The following is a 16,509-nucleotide window of genomic DNA, read 5'->3' as shown; positions in this document are numbered from 1 at the left end:
TATGGCAGAGAATTCCACATAAGTGACAGAAAAGGAGGCCAACATTTTTTCTTCATTTAAAGAGCTGACAAAAGCGGAATATCAGATATCGGTTCACTCACTCACCATCGCACCACAAATTAGTTATGAGTTCTCCACAGCTTTCATTCTAGCGAGAAGGATGCAACTGGGTTTCAATACGAACAGCCAAAGTAAATGCTTTCTGTGCTTTTATACAGTAGACTCATATTCCTTTATGATTAAATTAGATTACTTACAGTGTGGAGACAGGTCCTTCGGCCCAACAAGTCCACACCGCCCCACCAAAGCGCAACCACCCAGACCCCTACATTTACCCCTTACCCCTTACCTAACACTACGTGCAATTTAGCATGGCCAATTCACCTGACCTGCACATCTTTGGACTGTGGGAGGAAACCGGAGCACCCGGAGGAAACCCACGCAGACATGGGGAGAACGTGCAAACTCCACACAGTCAGTCGCCTGAGGCGGGAATTGAACCCGGGTCTCTGGCGCTGTAAGGCAGGTCAAAGCAAAAATGGATGGATTCAAGCATTCAATCCAGGGGATAATTTGCAACATACATTCACAACTTGATCAGGAAATCCACATGACTTCCAGAGATTTGTAGCAGGCTATTAAATATTTGCATGTGCAGACCATACAGGGAGCTGCCAAAGGGAGAACTTGAAATTTTTCTTCTTTCCAAGATGCAGCATCCAACACTCAAGAGTAAATAACTTACATGGGGACGCCCAACTCTCACAGAATGGACTCTCTAGGGGTCAACATCAATATTTTAATGACTTTTCACAGGGAGATTTTGAAATGTTGTTCTTAGCAAGTAAATTATTATGCACAATATATAGAGCAGCTCAATATTCATTGTAAAGTGGTGGATCTGATCTTGTACTTGGCAGTGTCATGACATAAAATGCAAACTGGCACTGATCTCGGAATACCCTGCTTACAAACTTTATTGGCTGTTTTTTCCCCACTGAGCAGTCAAAGCTCTCAAATGTACAGCAGCTGTACAGAAGAGAGTGCATGTTTTTTTCTTAATTTTCTGTCAGTGGGAACTCCTCCCAAGTACCTTGCAACCTAAACATTCCAGTACAAACTGTGGCCCATCCACTACATCTCCTTTACTATCACAGTGAGTGGGCTGCAGGAGTATCTGCAAAAGTGACTCTGAACAGCAGAAAAGCAACCTCATTTCTTTAGGTGCTGGGTTGGTTGGTGTAAGGCTCAGAGAGCTGCTCAACAGCTGTCCCTTGCCTGTGAGGTGAGTGTAGGGTGAGGGAATTGGTGTTTTAGTCTATCAATGTTGTGCACACACTTCCCTCCGTCCTCCCCAACTGCGTGCGCACACAGGGAGTAAGTAGAGAAACTGGAGTTAGTTATTTAAAGAAAATTAGAACTCATTAAAATGATTAACTGCTGAGAGATTTCAGGACAGCTAACTGCAGAGAAAGCAATGAGAAACAGTCTTCGTGTTCACCCAAAGTTACAGAAACTGTGCACAATGTTACAACCAAGTATGCACCTAATTTGACGACAAAATTCATCATTCGACCTATGTTTTTCACAGCAATTTTCAAAAGGAAGAAAACATAAAGGGAAAAAGAATCATGGGGAAGGATATGAAGAGAACGATGTTGGCATGAGGATAAATACTGAAGCAAAGCAAGGAAAAAACAAACAAGATTTGAGATAGAGGCAAATCTTAAAATTAGTTAAAACCTTTTGAAAACAACCTTCTATCAATGGAATCTAGGTTGTGGCATTCAAAGTATAAATCTGAATGTTCTTGCTCAATGTTTATGAGCTACAGGCACTGACACACATCAGGGCGGAGGAAAATTACCTGCGTATTTTATTCCAGGAGGTGGTCATACCTAGACGCCAGAGGCTTCTGACTTGGTCACTGACCAGGGAAAGGAAAGGGCGTGACTGAAGCAGGCAAGGGGACCCCAAACAACAAGAGCGTAGCAACCTCAGGCTTTATAATTGTCCAAACGCTTGAAGTTCCTTCAGCTTGCTTAGATAATAGTGGGTGGTAGCATAGATGAGCTCGTTGACCAGGGCAACCTGGTACAGGGAGTCATTTATGTGGGAATGTAGTGGTCATATGGGACAGCAGAGTGAGAAGGTTTAACATTGGCCCCTGCAGCACAAGAGCTGTGATACCAACCTGGCATCGGGATTTAATGCATCTGCTCAGGACTGGAGAGGAACCTGCAATAAGAGGAGGAGGATGCAGTCACTATGATCCACCAGTGACAAGGAATTTCTGGATTACCACCTGAATCCTGTGCAAATTGGCATAAGGCAAATAAGCCTAGGCAATGAATATGTGGCTCCAAGCTAGTCTATGGGGTTGCAGCTCATGAGGCACTGGAACCAATACAGAAAAAGTGGGGACTGCACTGCCCAAATGGTCCACACTTGAACCATGTTGGAGCCTGTGTTTGATTGAATCACATAAATAGGGAAGCAGACAGGGTTTTCAACTCAACAGTGCGGGCAAGGGATTCCATTTTGGAAGGTGCAGCAAATCAAAGAGCAGAGACAAGGGCAGAGACAAAGATTTACAAAGGAAATGATAAACAGACTACAACAAGGAGTAAAAATCTAAAAAAAACACTCAATAGGTAAAGCTAAAGGTTACAAAAGTAATAAAATGATAGTATTCAAGGTCATGGATTTTTCTTTAATTCATTCATTGGATGTGGGTGTTGCTGGTCAGGCCAGCATTTATTGCCCATGCCTAATTGCCCAGTGGACCGTTATGAGTCATTCACATTGCTGTGGGTCTGGAGTCACATGCAGGCTAGACCAGATAAGATCAACAATTCCCTTCCCGAAAGATTATCTAAATGCATATAGTCTTGGAAAGAAAATGGATGAAGTGCTAAAACAAATGGAATAAGGAAGTACAAACTGACAGCCATTGCATGGCTGCAGCATGACATTTATTGGGATCAAATTTGGAAGGGACATGACATTTTGAAAAGACATGAAAAACTGGAAGGCTGGTTCTGCCAAGTGATGACAGTTTTAGCAGAATAGGGAAAGATAGCCTAAGTTCAGGAAACCAGCATGTAAAAGTGGCTTGGGTAGAGGGAAGAAGCGATAAAGGCCAGAAGTCACTCATGAGAGTGATGCACAAGCTCCTTAACAGATGCCACGTGATGGCATAGAGCCTATCGGAATGAATAATGGGACTTTGTGAGAAAGGTACAGCAATAATCATTGGGGATTTTAATCTACATTTGGATTGGAAAAATCAGATGGGCAAAGGTAGCCTCAAAGAGACTTTCGAAGATTTTTTTTTTGGACAGTTTCTTGAAACAGCATGTTTTGGAGCTACCAGGAACTAGGCTATACTGGATCTGGTATTGTGCAATAGGATAAGATTAATTTATGATCTCATAGTGAAGGAAGCTCAAGATAGCAGTGTCCACACACTAACTGAATTTCACATTCAGATTAAGGGAAAGGATATTGTGCTCAAACTTAAATAAGGACAATGACGAAGACATGAAAACAGAGCTAGCTGGAGTGAAAAAGGGTTAAGGAATATGTCATTGGAGTTGCAATGGCAGACATGTAGGATATTTCAGAATGCACAGAATTATTAGATCCCAATGACGAGGAAAAATACCAAGACGATGACATATCATCTTCAGTTAACTCAAGAAATTTAAAGTTGAGAACAGACTTCATGCAAGAGCATATAATTACACCAAGATGGCAGGCCAGTAAATTGGACAGAATAGAAAAGATTGAGAGATTAATAAAAAGTGAAACATTTAAGTACAAGGGAAGGCTAGTTAGAAATATAAAAACAGACAGTAAGGGTCTCAGAGATACATGAATCAGAAAAGAAATAACTAAGTGAGTGTTGGTCCGACAGTGAGAGAGTCTGGGGAATTAACAAGGTAGAATAAGAAGATGACAAAAAGAGGAGGTATTTTACATCAGTCTACATCACAGAGGATATAAGTAACTCCCAGAAATAGTTGTGAATGAGGAAATGGAAGATCGGGAGGAATTTAAGAAAAATGCAATCATCAGGAAAGTGGTACTGAGCAAGTTGTTGGAATTGCTGACTGACAAGTCTCAAAGTCTCCAAGGACTTCATCTTTGGGCCTTAAACGTGGCTCATGACAGAGTTGATGGGTTGGTTTTAATTTTTAAAAATTCACTAGATTCAAAGAAGATTCCCTGAGATTTGAAACTGGCAAATATGGCTCTTTTATTCAAAAGAGAGACACGGAAAGCAGAAAACTCCAGGACCATTAGCTTTATATTTTACTGGAGTTCTAACATGTGCCGTGAATAAAGTGGAATTGATGGATGTATTTCAATTCGATTTACAGGAGGCTTTTGATAAGGTTCCACATTAAAGTTTATTGCAGAAAATGACCATTGCATGGTTTAAGAGGGTAACACATTGGCGTGGATGGAAGATTGGCTAACTAGAGGAAAAAAATGGATCTTTTTCTCGTCAGCAAGAATTAGCTTGTGCTGCACCGTAGGCATCAGCCTCAGCCTTTTATGATGTATCTAAATAACTTGGATGAAGAGACTTATGCTTTGTTTGGTAAATTTGCTGACAACATAAAGATAGTTGGGAAAGCAAGTTTTGAAAGGGAATTGAATACCTCAGTAGGGACAGAAATACAGGGTAGTAAGATGTTGGCGCAATTACACATGGAGTACTGTAAACAATATTGATTTCCTTATTTAAGGAATGATGCAAATACATTGGAAACAATTCAGAGAAGCAGAATTAGACTAATACCTGAGATAGGCAAGGTGCCTTGTGATGAAAGTTTGTAGGGGCGAGACTCACATCTGAAGTTAAGAATAATATGTGGTCAGTTGTTTCAAACACAAAATCCTGCAAGGTCTTGTCTGAGTGCATGTGGAAAGAATGCTTTCTCTTGAACAGCTGGTCACTATTTCAAAATAAGTCGTCACTCATTTATGACAGAGGGTCATGAGTCTTTGGAAATCTCTTCCTCTAAAGCAGTGGCTTTAAATATTTTTAAAGGTAGAGGTAAATAGATTCTTGAAAAGCAATAGGCTGAAGGCTATCAGGGATTTGCTGGAAAGTGATCAAACCCAATCAGCCAGAATTACCTTGAATGATAGAACAGGGGCTGAGTGGCTAACTCCTTCTCCTAATCCATATGTTTGTGTATGAATAAATACACATTCCATTGTCTCGAAATACTCCCAATTTAATCCAATGAATGGTCAATGACTCCCTCTTGTGGATTATGGAAATGAGTTAAACATTACCAGAACTTGCCAAAGTCTTTACCAAATAATATTTATTCGATACTACAACAAGCAGCATCCTAAATAATTTTCTTTATGAATATGCATCAACAAATCAATAAAAAAAAACCATCCAACACAGAGCTCCAGGCTGATTTTAATTTTTTCCCAGAAGTTTGTAAATTATGTGGCCTTCACATCGAGTTTTAGTCCAGGAATAGTGAAAGGCATGAGGTTTATAAAAGTTGACAATTGCATGTGTTGTCAAACAGAGAGACTGAGGGGTGCATGTACACAGTTCCTTGAAACTGGCAAAGGTAGACAGGATGGCGAAGAAGGCATTCAGCACGCTTGCCTTCACCACTCAGAGCATTGGTTGAAGAAATTGGGACATGATGTTACAGCCATACAAGACATTGGTCAGGCCACATTTGGAATATTGTGTATAATTGTGTTTGCTAATATTTAGGAAGAATGTTATTAAACTGGCAAGGATGCAAAAAAGATTTGTAAGGATGTTACCAAGACCAGAAAATTTGAGTTCTAAGGAGAGGCTGGATAGGCTGGAACCTTTTTTCCCTGGAGCATAGAAATCAGAGGTTTATAAAATCATGAGCGGCATAGATAAGGTGAATAGACAGGGTCTTTTCTCCAGGGTAGAAGAGTCCAAATCTAGGGAGCACAGGTTCAAGGTGAGAGGGAAAAGTTTTAAAAAGGGACCGGAGGGGCAAAGTTTAGGCACAGAGAGTGGTGCGTATATGCAACAAGCACCCAGAGGAAGTGATAGAGGTGAGTACAGTTACAACATATAAAAGACATTTGGAGGTATATGGATAGGAAAGGTTTAAAGGGATATGGGCGAAAAGTAGGCAAATGGACTAACTCAGTTTAGGAAACCTGGTCGGCATGGACAGGTTGGGCTGAAGGGCCTGTTTCAGTGCTGTATGACTTGATAATGGTAATGCTGAGAAACAGTACACTAAAAACAGTTGCTCCCTGTTCAAAACAGTGTAATTATGACAATTACATCTGATTCAGGAATTGTTCATTCTGGGTAATTCAAGATGGAAGACAGGAAAAGTTTCTGGCTGTAACAGCTGCTCCTTTTTTTTGAGGTATTTTAGGGGTTGGAGGTGATTTTCTCGAATTCCAGGAGCAGCAATTTCTGTTTTATATGCTGTTTCATTGTTTTGGAACTTTGGAGAAAAAAAAGTCAACGCAACAGCACTTTTAAAAGGGAGAGGGACTGATCAAGGAAGCACATAGTGAGGTCAGTGCAGGAGGGAGGGAGAGAGAGAGAGAGAGAGACCCACATTGCTAACTGACAGAGCAGTGAACCTGCACAGTTACTGCCTTTGCTGTTGAATTCATGTATTGCTGGACATCAGAGTGCGTTTGCGAAAATGAACAGTGAAGTTCACAACTGATCTTGGAGGAACCTGTTTGAGAGAGATCACAGCACAGAAACAGATAAGTGGATACTATAAGCGTTGCCTTACAATAAGTCTGCAGTACTGAGTAGAGTGGGTTCTTTCTTGATTATATTATTTATGGAGATTTGTCTCTTGATTAAACTTAAAATGTAAGCCATAAGTATTAATTTAACCTGGAGCAGTGTTTTGTAGAGGAACAAGACAGTGCTATTTTCTGGGTCTGTAGATTGAAAGAAGCAAAAATGGCCTTTAGTAGAGTGATATGCTCTTCTTGTTGGATGTGGGAGTTTAGCGAAAGCTTATGTGTTACTGAGGGAGATAGTGAGGAACAATTTCAATCTGAGACTGGTACAGATGAGAACAAAGGTGAGTCAAACAGTAAGGGCAGGCAAGGACAAAGCAGGACGCAAGGTAGGACTGATAAACTAAACTGCATTTGTTTCAATGCAAGGGGCCGAACAGGGAAGGCAGATGAAATCAGGACATGGTTAGGAAAATGGACTGGGATATTATAGCAATTACGGAAACATGGCTCAGGGATGGGCTGGACTGGCAGCTTATTGTTCCAGGATACAAAACTTGACCTACTCTTGGAAAATAAGGTAGGGCAAGCGACTGAGGTGTCAATGGGGACACCTCACTTTGAGACCAGCGACCATAATTCCATTAGTTTTAAAAATAGTGATGGAAAAGGATAGCCCAGATCTAAAAGTTGAAGTTCTAAATTGGAGTAAGGCCAATTTCGATGGTATTAGGCAAGAAATTTCGAAAGCTGATTAGGGGCAGATACACGCAGGTAAAGGGACGGCTGGAAAATGGGAAGCCTTCAGAAATGAGATAATGAGAATCCAGAGAAAGTACATTCCTGTCAGGGTGAAAGGAAAGGCTGGTAGGTATAGGGAATGCTGGATGACTAAAGAAATTGAGGGTTTGGTTAAGAAAAAGAAGGAAGCATATGTCAGGTATAGACAGGAGTGAATCCTTAGAAGAGTCTAAAGGCAGTAGGAGTATAGTTAAGAGGGAAATCAGGAGGGCAAAAAGGGGACATGAGAGAGCTTTGGCAAACATAATAAGGAGAATCCAAAGAGTTTTTACAAATACATTAAGGACAAAAGGGTAACCAGGGAGAGAATATGGCCCCTCAAAGATCAGCAAGGCAGCCTTTGTGTGGAGCTGCAGGAAATTGGGGAGATGGTAAACGAGTATTTTGCATCAGTATTTACTGTGGAAAAGGATATGGAAGATATAGACTGTAGGGAAATAGATAGTGACATCTTGAAAAGTGTCCATATTACAGAAGAGGAAGTGCTGGATGTCTTGAATTGCATAAAGGTGGATAAATTCCCCAGGACCTGATCAGGTGTACCCTAGAACTCTGTGGGAAGCTCGAGAAGTGATTGCTGGGCCTCTTACTGAGATATTTCTATCATCGATAGTCACAGGTGAGGTGCCGGAAGACTGGAGGTTGGCAAACATGGTGCCACTGTTTAAGAAGGGTGGTAAGGACAAGCCAGGGAACTATAGACCAGTGAGTCTGACCTCGGTGGTGGACAAGTTGTTGGAGGGAATCCTGAGGGACAGGATGTTCACGTATTTGGAAAGACTGATTAAGGATAGTCAATATGGCTTTGTGTGGGGGAAATGTCTCACAAACTTGATTGAGTTTTTTGAAGAAGTAGCAAAGAGGATTGATGAGGGCAGAGCAGTAGACGTGATCTATATGGACTTCAGTAAGGCGTTCGACAAGGTTTCCCATGGAAGACTGGTTAGCAAGGTTAGATCCCATGGAATACAGGGAGAACTAGCCATTTGGATATAGAACTGGCCCAAAGGTAGAAGACAGAGGGTGGTGTTGGAGGGTTGTTTTTCAGACTGGAGGCCTGTGACCAGTGGAGTGTCACATGGATTGGTGCTGGGTCCACTACTTTTCACCATTTATATGAATGATTTGGATGTGAGCATAAGAGGTACAGTTAGTAAGTTTGCAGATGACACCAAAATTGGAGGTGTAGTGGACAGCGAAGAAGGATACCTCAGATTACAACAGGACCTAGACCAGATGGGCCAATGGGCTGAGAAGTGGCAGATGGAGTTTAATTCAGATAAATGCCAGGTGCTGCATTTTGGGAAAGCAAATCTTAGCTGGACTTATACACTTAATGGTAAGGTCCTAGGGAGTGTTGCTGAACAAAGAGACCTTGGAGTGCAGGTTCATAGCTCCTTAAAAGTGGAGTCGCAGGTAGATAGGATAGTGAAGAAGGCGTTTGGTATGCTTTCTCTTATTGGTCAGAGGATTGAGCACAGGACATTGGTAAGGCCACTGTTGGAATATTGTGTGCAATTCTGATCTCCTTCCTATCGGGAAGACGTTGTGAAATTTGAAAGGGTTCAGAAAAGATTTATAAGGATGTTACCAGGGTTGGAGAATTTGAGCTATCAGGAGAGGTTGAATAGGCTGGGGCTGTTTTCCCTGAGCGTTGGAGACTGAGGGGTGACCTTATCGAGGTTTATAAAATCATTAGGGGCATGGAGAGGGTAAATGGACAAAGTCATTTCCCTGGTGTGGGACAAGATTGGGTTGGGATACCTGGTCTGCACAGACGAGTTGAATCAAAGGGTCTGTTTCTGTGCTGTACATCTTTATGAACCTATGACTGGAAGATTGTTAAAATCATGATAAAGAGGAAGATAAACCAGGAAATGATAGATCTATTTGTCTCACTCCTGTTATAAGGAAGTTATCAGAAGGTTATTTGTGACAGTGTAACAGGGCACTGAGACACCATGAATTACACCAAAACTGCACAGATTTATAATGTACAAGTAATATTGAGCTAACATATTTATATCATTAGCATGGCAGGTAAAAATGTAGACTACTGACTACTAACAGAAGGAATTTGTTAAAGTACTAGATGATAAATAGATTGGAATAATAATTGCCTGGCAATGTGGAAAATTGCCCAGCCACACCCTGCATAGAAAATTTAGGACAAATCCAAATTGGACATTTACTGCCCTATGAGTCTGCTCCCATCTTCAGTAAGTGAAGGAAAGTGTCATCCACAGTACTACCAAGCAGCACTTGTTTAGCAATACCCTGCTCACTGACATTTGGTTTGGGTTCTGTCAAAGCCACAGAACTCCGGACCTCATTATAACCTTGGTTCAAACAGGGAAGGAAGAATTCAACTGTCCTTGACATTAAGGCCGCATTTGAATTAGTGTGGCATTAAGGAGCTCAAAAAAAAATTAGATTCAATGGGAATCAAGGGGAGAACTGCATTCATACTTGGAACAAAGGAAAATGGCTGTGGTTGTTGGAGGTCAGTCACCTCAGCTGGACCTTCTCACAGTGGTGTCCTTGGCCCAACGATCTTCAGCTGCTCCATCCATAAGGTCAGAAGTGGGGATGTTTGCCTATGTCCACTGTGTCCAGCACCATTTACAACTCCCCAAACACTGACAGAGTCCATGTTCAAATGCAGTAAGACCTGGGTAATGTGCAGACTTGGATTGACATGTCAAATACAAGCACAAAACCCAGGTAGTGACCATCTCCCGCAATAGAGAATCACCCTTGTCATTCAATGGCAATTCCATCTCGAGATACCACACTAACATCATCCAGGGAGTTACAATTGACAAGAAACTGAATTAGATTAGCCAAATAAATACTGTGGCTACAAGAGTAGATGAGGAATTCTCAGCTAGGCGAAAGTGAGGATTGCAGATGCTGGAGATTAGAGTCGAGAGTGTGGTGCTGGAAAAGCACAGCAGGTCAGGCAGCATCCAAGGAACAGGAAAATTGATGTTTCGGGCAAAAGCCTTTCATCAGTAATCCTCAGCTGTTAACTCATCTCTTGACTCCCCATTATCTGTCCATCATCATCAAAAGCACAAGTCACATTGTGATGGAATGTTCCCCACTTGCTTGGAGAGTGCAGCCCCAGCAACACTCAAGAAGCCCGACATCATCCAGGACAAAGCATTCCACATGACTGGCAGAAGATCTTCAAACATTTTCTCCCTCCAGCACTGATGCTCAGTAACAACAGTGTGTTCCATTTATAAGATACAATGCAGAAACACACCAAAACTGCTCAGACAGCATCTTCCAAAAATGCAACCATCAACTGGAAGGATAGAGGAAACAGTTACATGGGGACACCACTGCCTACAAGTTCCCCTCTAAGCCACTCATCATCTTGACTTGAAAATATATTGCTATTGCTTTACTATTCCTTGGATCAAAATCCTGAAATTCCTTTCTAGCAGCACTATGAGTTTCCCTACACCAAACTGACTGCAGTGGATCAAGTTGGAAGCTTGTCTTCACTTTCTCAATGGCATTTAAGGGATGGGCAATAAATGCCGGCTTGGCCAGTGATGCCCACATCCCCGAAATGAATAAAGACAGCACATGGAATTGGAGGCAATCTCTTGCTATGGTTTGGGAAATAGTCAAGAGTAGGAGACACAAAGTAGGCATAATGTGTTATATGCTTCAGTTGGCAGGATATTAGCACTAGTGACCATCAAGGAGTTGTACCATGATCACAGCTTTTCATTACATTGAGCTTTCAATTAAGTCAGAAAACACTGTCTAACATCACCAAGAATGCTAAGATGGATGGATCCAAGTAAGTTTCTCACTGTGTCGAACAGTGAGTCCTCGTTAGATCCTAGACCCATGATCATAGTTCATCTTCCAGCACACCTTGCTGCCCTTTAGCCAAACAGAGAAGAATGGGCTAAATTGGTTTCTCAACCAGAAATACTTAATTGCTATTGGACAATGGGTATCAGAAGAATTTACTGAAATTTATTGAGTAGCGATTAAAAAGAAAATCAACATATAAAAATTTAGGTGCAGTGATCACTGCTTTGGAAATCATTTAACATTATATAAGTTTGTGAAATTATATACCACAGTGATTTTAACACCAAATTGATTGGCCAACAATCCTTCATAGGAAAATGTGTCCTGCAGTTTCCAGCAGAAGGAGCTGATCAGGAGATAAGGATGAAAATTATGTATGAACAGCCAATTGCTGAGAAAACGCCAAGGGTGCAGGGGACATTTAATGAGTCTCATGTCTGGAGAGAGAAAGGAACCTGAACAGCAAAAGCTCAATCAACTTTATAAGGGCCAGAGGAGATTCTGGCAAAGTGACTTTATTTGGTTTCTCTCACATGACTCCCGAGTGGGGTCTCACCACACTGAAATTTAGTTTCTCCAATGAAAATAGCAGCTCAGATGTATGCTGGAAAATGTGGGAATTTAGAATGGAGACAACCACCATAAATGGTCAAAATCTGTAGGTAGAGTGAAAAGGGAAAGAGGAAGAAGTAGAGGAAAAGAACGATGAAAAACAAGAGAAAAAGTAGGAAAGGAGGAAAAACACTGTAAATGGAGAGGCATGGTATATATTAAGGGCATTGATAAAATGGACATGGAGAGAATTGTTGCACTTGGGGAAAAAGAAACTCCTCAGATAAAGGGTGTTTCATTTACTGAATTCCTCACAGTTCTAGCCACTGGTGCATTACTTTGGTTCCTTTCTGACCAATCACCCTCATTTTCCTACACCTGAATTTCTTCAAGCCCAGGTATTTCTCAGACTGAAGTAATTTTGCACCTCAGAGTTATTGAGCATGCAGCTATATTTGATAGATCTGGAGATGATCTGGAAAATATTGCATAACTCTTCCAATTATATGCAGTCCAAACTAAATATTGTGTGGATTATTCCGCATTTTCAGCATCATTGTCATTGTGGTATCATTGTGTATTTGACATCACCTTTCCTGACTGTTATTTTAACAACGTATTTAAATTGGTGTTTTCAAATTGTATTTTCAAAGTTATCTCCTGCAACTTCATTTTCAAACTTCTGGTTCAGTTTATTCTTTCAACCATCATTTGGTAATGCATTCCAGCAATATGACAACTTCATTTCACCTAACTCAAATTGATTTCAGCACTATCCATTCTCAGTAACATCTGCTGCATATTTTGGTTGTATGTCGTAAAATGGACCTTAATAAGGTACAAATTGCATATCTCACCCATGTCGAATTAAGTTTGTATTCAATGTACACATGATAGCAATTCGTTTTACTATAATAATAAAAAGTACTGTGAATACTGGAAATTTGGAACGAAAGCAGAAATTGCTGGAGAAATACAACAGATCTGACAGCATCTGTGAAGAGAATGCAAAGTTAACATTTCAAAGCGTTCTGAAGAAGGGTCAGTGGACCTAAAATGTTAGCTCTGCTTTCTCACCACAGATGCTGCCAGACCTACTAAGTTTCTTCAGCAATTTCTGTTTTTTGTTTCAGTTATACTCCAAAGAAAATAGCTGCAAAATTGGAGATATAGTGGTAAGTAAATCTTTCTAGAATTCACAGTGGAAAATGGGTAATTCAACTGCTCCTAAAGTTTTGTTTTTAAAGGAGGCTCAGTAAAAAATTAATATGTAGCTTCAAAACAATTATTTAGATAAAATGAGATCTCTGGTGATTTTATTTAGAAGAATATACTCAGATCTATAACAGTGAGATACAAGAAATTAATCGATATTTTTCTACTTAAATTCTCCCATGAACAAAACTAGGTTCTTTGAAATTTATATCGGCAGGAGACTGTAAAATGATTTATAACTATCTGTCTCTGGAGAATCATTTTAATTCCAGCTTGGAATATGAATTCAATTTTGTCTGTCTATCTCATTCACTTGAAATGCGTTCACTTAATTAACTGTTTTTTTTTCCACATTGAGGTTTCAGAAAATGAGAATGCTTTGCAATGGAGTAAATATGATTTTATAATAAAATTGCTCCATGAATCTGTGTTAGATTACAGCAAATATCATCTTTTGGCAATTACATGGATACACCAAAGACAGACCAGAAGCAGAAAATTTCAAGTTGCATTGCCACCTACGTGCGTCTTTCTGTCAGGTACTTCAGGTATGTTTTTCAAATATTTGAATGATATTTGCCCCATCATGCACAGGACCTCAATGTCATATCAGTCTCTGTCTAAAATATGGTAACAGTAGATTAAAGTTTCATGCTGTTTATATTTTCCATCAGGCATTGTAAACAATCAAATCCATAACCAAATTTTCTACAATTCTGAATCAAAACTAATTTTCATCTTCAATGGAGTCTGTTAGTATCACATTTACACACAGGTATTTATCACGGTTAGACAGAAGTATTTTAATGATAAGCAAACAGGGAAATTGATGTGTTCATTAAAATTGAGCTGTTTGGTGCCTGATTGATGCGAATTACAGCAAACTCTGACTACGCCCTGCTTTGCATGGACCACATAGCAGGTGAGACTATTTCCATCCTCCTTTACTCTTCTGAGTTCTCCAAAATATGGCTGCCCTTTATGTACATAAATTATTGAGACAAGATAGATATACATAGGAATAGAGAGGTACAGATCAGGCTCAAAGGTGACTCCAGTTGAGGCTTTAAGGATTACTTTGAACATTTTGACATTTCTTAAAATGATAATAATGATATCTTAGATGATGTTATGAACTCACCAAAAGCCAAAACCAACAGAGGAATTGTGTATGTGATTGCTCAGAAAGTCTCAATCTCAACCTCAGGCTTTGTAAAAAAAAGTCAATACCCTCCTCAGAGTTCAAGGAAGAATAATCAGGATGGGATCTAGGGACTTGAAGCTCTCAAATATGAAGAGATTCACAGAATTAAGCTTTTTAACGATATAAAAGGTCGAGCAGCTGAAATAATCCAGTCTTTGAAGCACTGAGAAGCTGGAGGTGAAAACAAGTATTTAACTCAGAGAGTAGAACTCATGAAACCCAATTAATCTCAAGCAAATCTAGACACACAAAAAGATTTCTCCAAAAAAAAAATTACTAGCAAAAAGGTTTAAGCCCCAATAGAAAACACTCATCACTGGGTTATAAGCATAGAAGGATATACTTACACTGCAGTTATAAATCTAGAATATGTTATTGTAGACCAGTCTAGATCTTGTTCCATTCTGGGGGAATTTCCCGACTGTCCAGACTGGTACCAACTACTGCACCTAAGAATATACTTGAATATGTCAATTAGTCACTGAGTGTCATGACAATTCCCGCGACGCTGGTAAAATTGTAGCAGGGCAGAGGCAAGCACGTGCCCATGACATTTCACAGGGTTCCCTACCCGTCAACCTGCCAAAAAAAAGGGTATGACTCTGCAAACCAGATTTAACAATGCACTGATTTAGTCTACTCAGACGTTGACAGAACAAAAGACCATTCACCCAATTTTCACCTCTTGTCACATAGCTCTGGAAGCTGAGGCAATGCAAGTGATCACTCCTCAAATGCTAGGAGTTTTGTTTTTGAGTTAACCACCCTTATAAGCAGCAGGTTCCAGATCCCCCACCAAACTGTGGATGCAAAGGTTTCTCCTTGGCTCTCCACTTACTTTAAATGTATGCACTCCCCCTCCCCAATTACTGACCCCTCTCCGAGTGGAAGAAGTGCCTTCCTATCCTCCCTATCTATGCCCCAAATAATCTTATACACACATAAGGACCCCTCTCAACCCTTAGTGCTCAAAGGAAAACAATCCCAGTCGATCCAACTTTTCCTCATGGTTCAGATGCTCTCTGCCAGGCCCTATCCTAGTAAATCTCCTCTACACTGTTTCTAGTGTAATCACACACTTCCTAGAATGCGATCATCAGAACTGCACAGAATACTCCAACTGTGACTGAATGAGCCTTTTGTACAGTTTCAGTGTAACTTCTCTGGTCTTGTATTCTCTGCTTCAGCTAATAAGTCATAAGACCATAAAACATAGGAGCAGAAATTAGGCGATCAAATCTGCTAAGCCATTCAATCATTCTCCCGTTAACTCCCCATAACCCTTGATCCTCAAGAATCTATCTCAGTCTTAAATAAATTCAATGACCTAGTGTCCACAGCCTTCTGTGACAATGAATTCCATAGATTTGCCACTCTCTGGCTGATGAAAATTTTCCTTATCTCCGCTCTAAAGGTTTGCCCTTTACTCTAAGGCTATGCCCTCAGGTCAGAGTCTCTCCTACTAATGGAAACATCTTAACATCTACTCTATCCAAGCCTTTCAGTATTCTGCATGTTTCAATTAGATCCCCCCTCATCCTTGTAAATTCCATCAACACCCAGAGTCCTCAAACGTTCCTCATATGTTAAGCTTTTCATTCCTGGGACCATTCTTGTGAACCTTCTCTGAATACACTCCAGGGCCAGTACATCATTCCTGAGATACGGGATCCACAGTTGTGCACAATACTCCAAATCTGGTCTGACCAGAAGCTTATAGAGTTTCAGACGTACATCCCTGCTCTTATATTCAAGTGCTCTTGAAATAAATGCCATTATTGCATTTGCATTCCTAACTACTGCCTCAACCTGCAAGTTTACCTTGAGAGAATCCTGGACTAGAATTTCAAAGTCTCTTTGCACTTCAGACTTCTGAATTTTCTCATTTAGAAAATAGTCCATGCATCCATTCTCCTGACCAAAGTGCATGACCTCAGCTTTTTCATGTTGTACTCCATCTATCAGTATTTTGCCCATTTTCCTAAGTTGTCCAAATCCTTCTGCAGCATTCCTGCCTCCTAAGTGCTACCTGTCCCTCTACCAATCTTTGTACCATCTGCAAACTTAGCCAGAATGCTCTAAGTTCCTTCATCTGAATCGTTAATGTATAAAGTGAAAAGTTGTGGTCCCAGCACTCAGCTTTGCAGAAC

The 16,509-nt window shown here is 40.5% G+C and overlaps 1 protein-coding gene and 1 long non-coding RNA gene across 5 annotated transcripts in view; one reads left to right on the top strand and one right to left on the bottom strand.

Annotated features, from left to right (window-relative positions):
- Positions 1-16,509, bottom strand: part of znf385b (zinc finger protein 385B) — a 433,921-nt gene that overhangs the window by 301,900 nt on the left and 115,512 nt on the right. The window lies entirely within an intron of this gene.
- Positions 1-16,509, top strand: part of LOC148149606 (uncharacterized) — a 74,858-nt gene that overhangs the window by 51,451 nt on the left and 6,898 nt on the right. The window contains exon 2 of the long non-coding RNA XR_015757661.1: positions 13,590-13,703. This is a non-coding gene — a long non-coding RNA (uncharacterized LOC148149606). The remainder of the gene's footprint in view (positions 1-13,589; positions 13,704-16,509) is intronic.

The sequence above is a fragment of the Chiloscyllium plagiosum genome, unplaced genomic scaffold, assembly GCF_037043375.1.
Source record: "Chiloscyllium plagiosum isolate Xiang-an unplaced genomic scaffold, Cpla_swu_hap1 HiC_scaffold_7, whole genome shotgun sequence".
NCBI classification, from domain to species: Eukaryota; Metazoa; Chordata; class Chondrichthyes; order Orectolobiformes; family Hemiscylliidae; genus Chiloscyllium; species Chiloscyllium plagiosum.
This window is presented reverse-complemented; position numbering and strand designations above follow the sequence as displayed.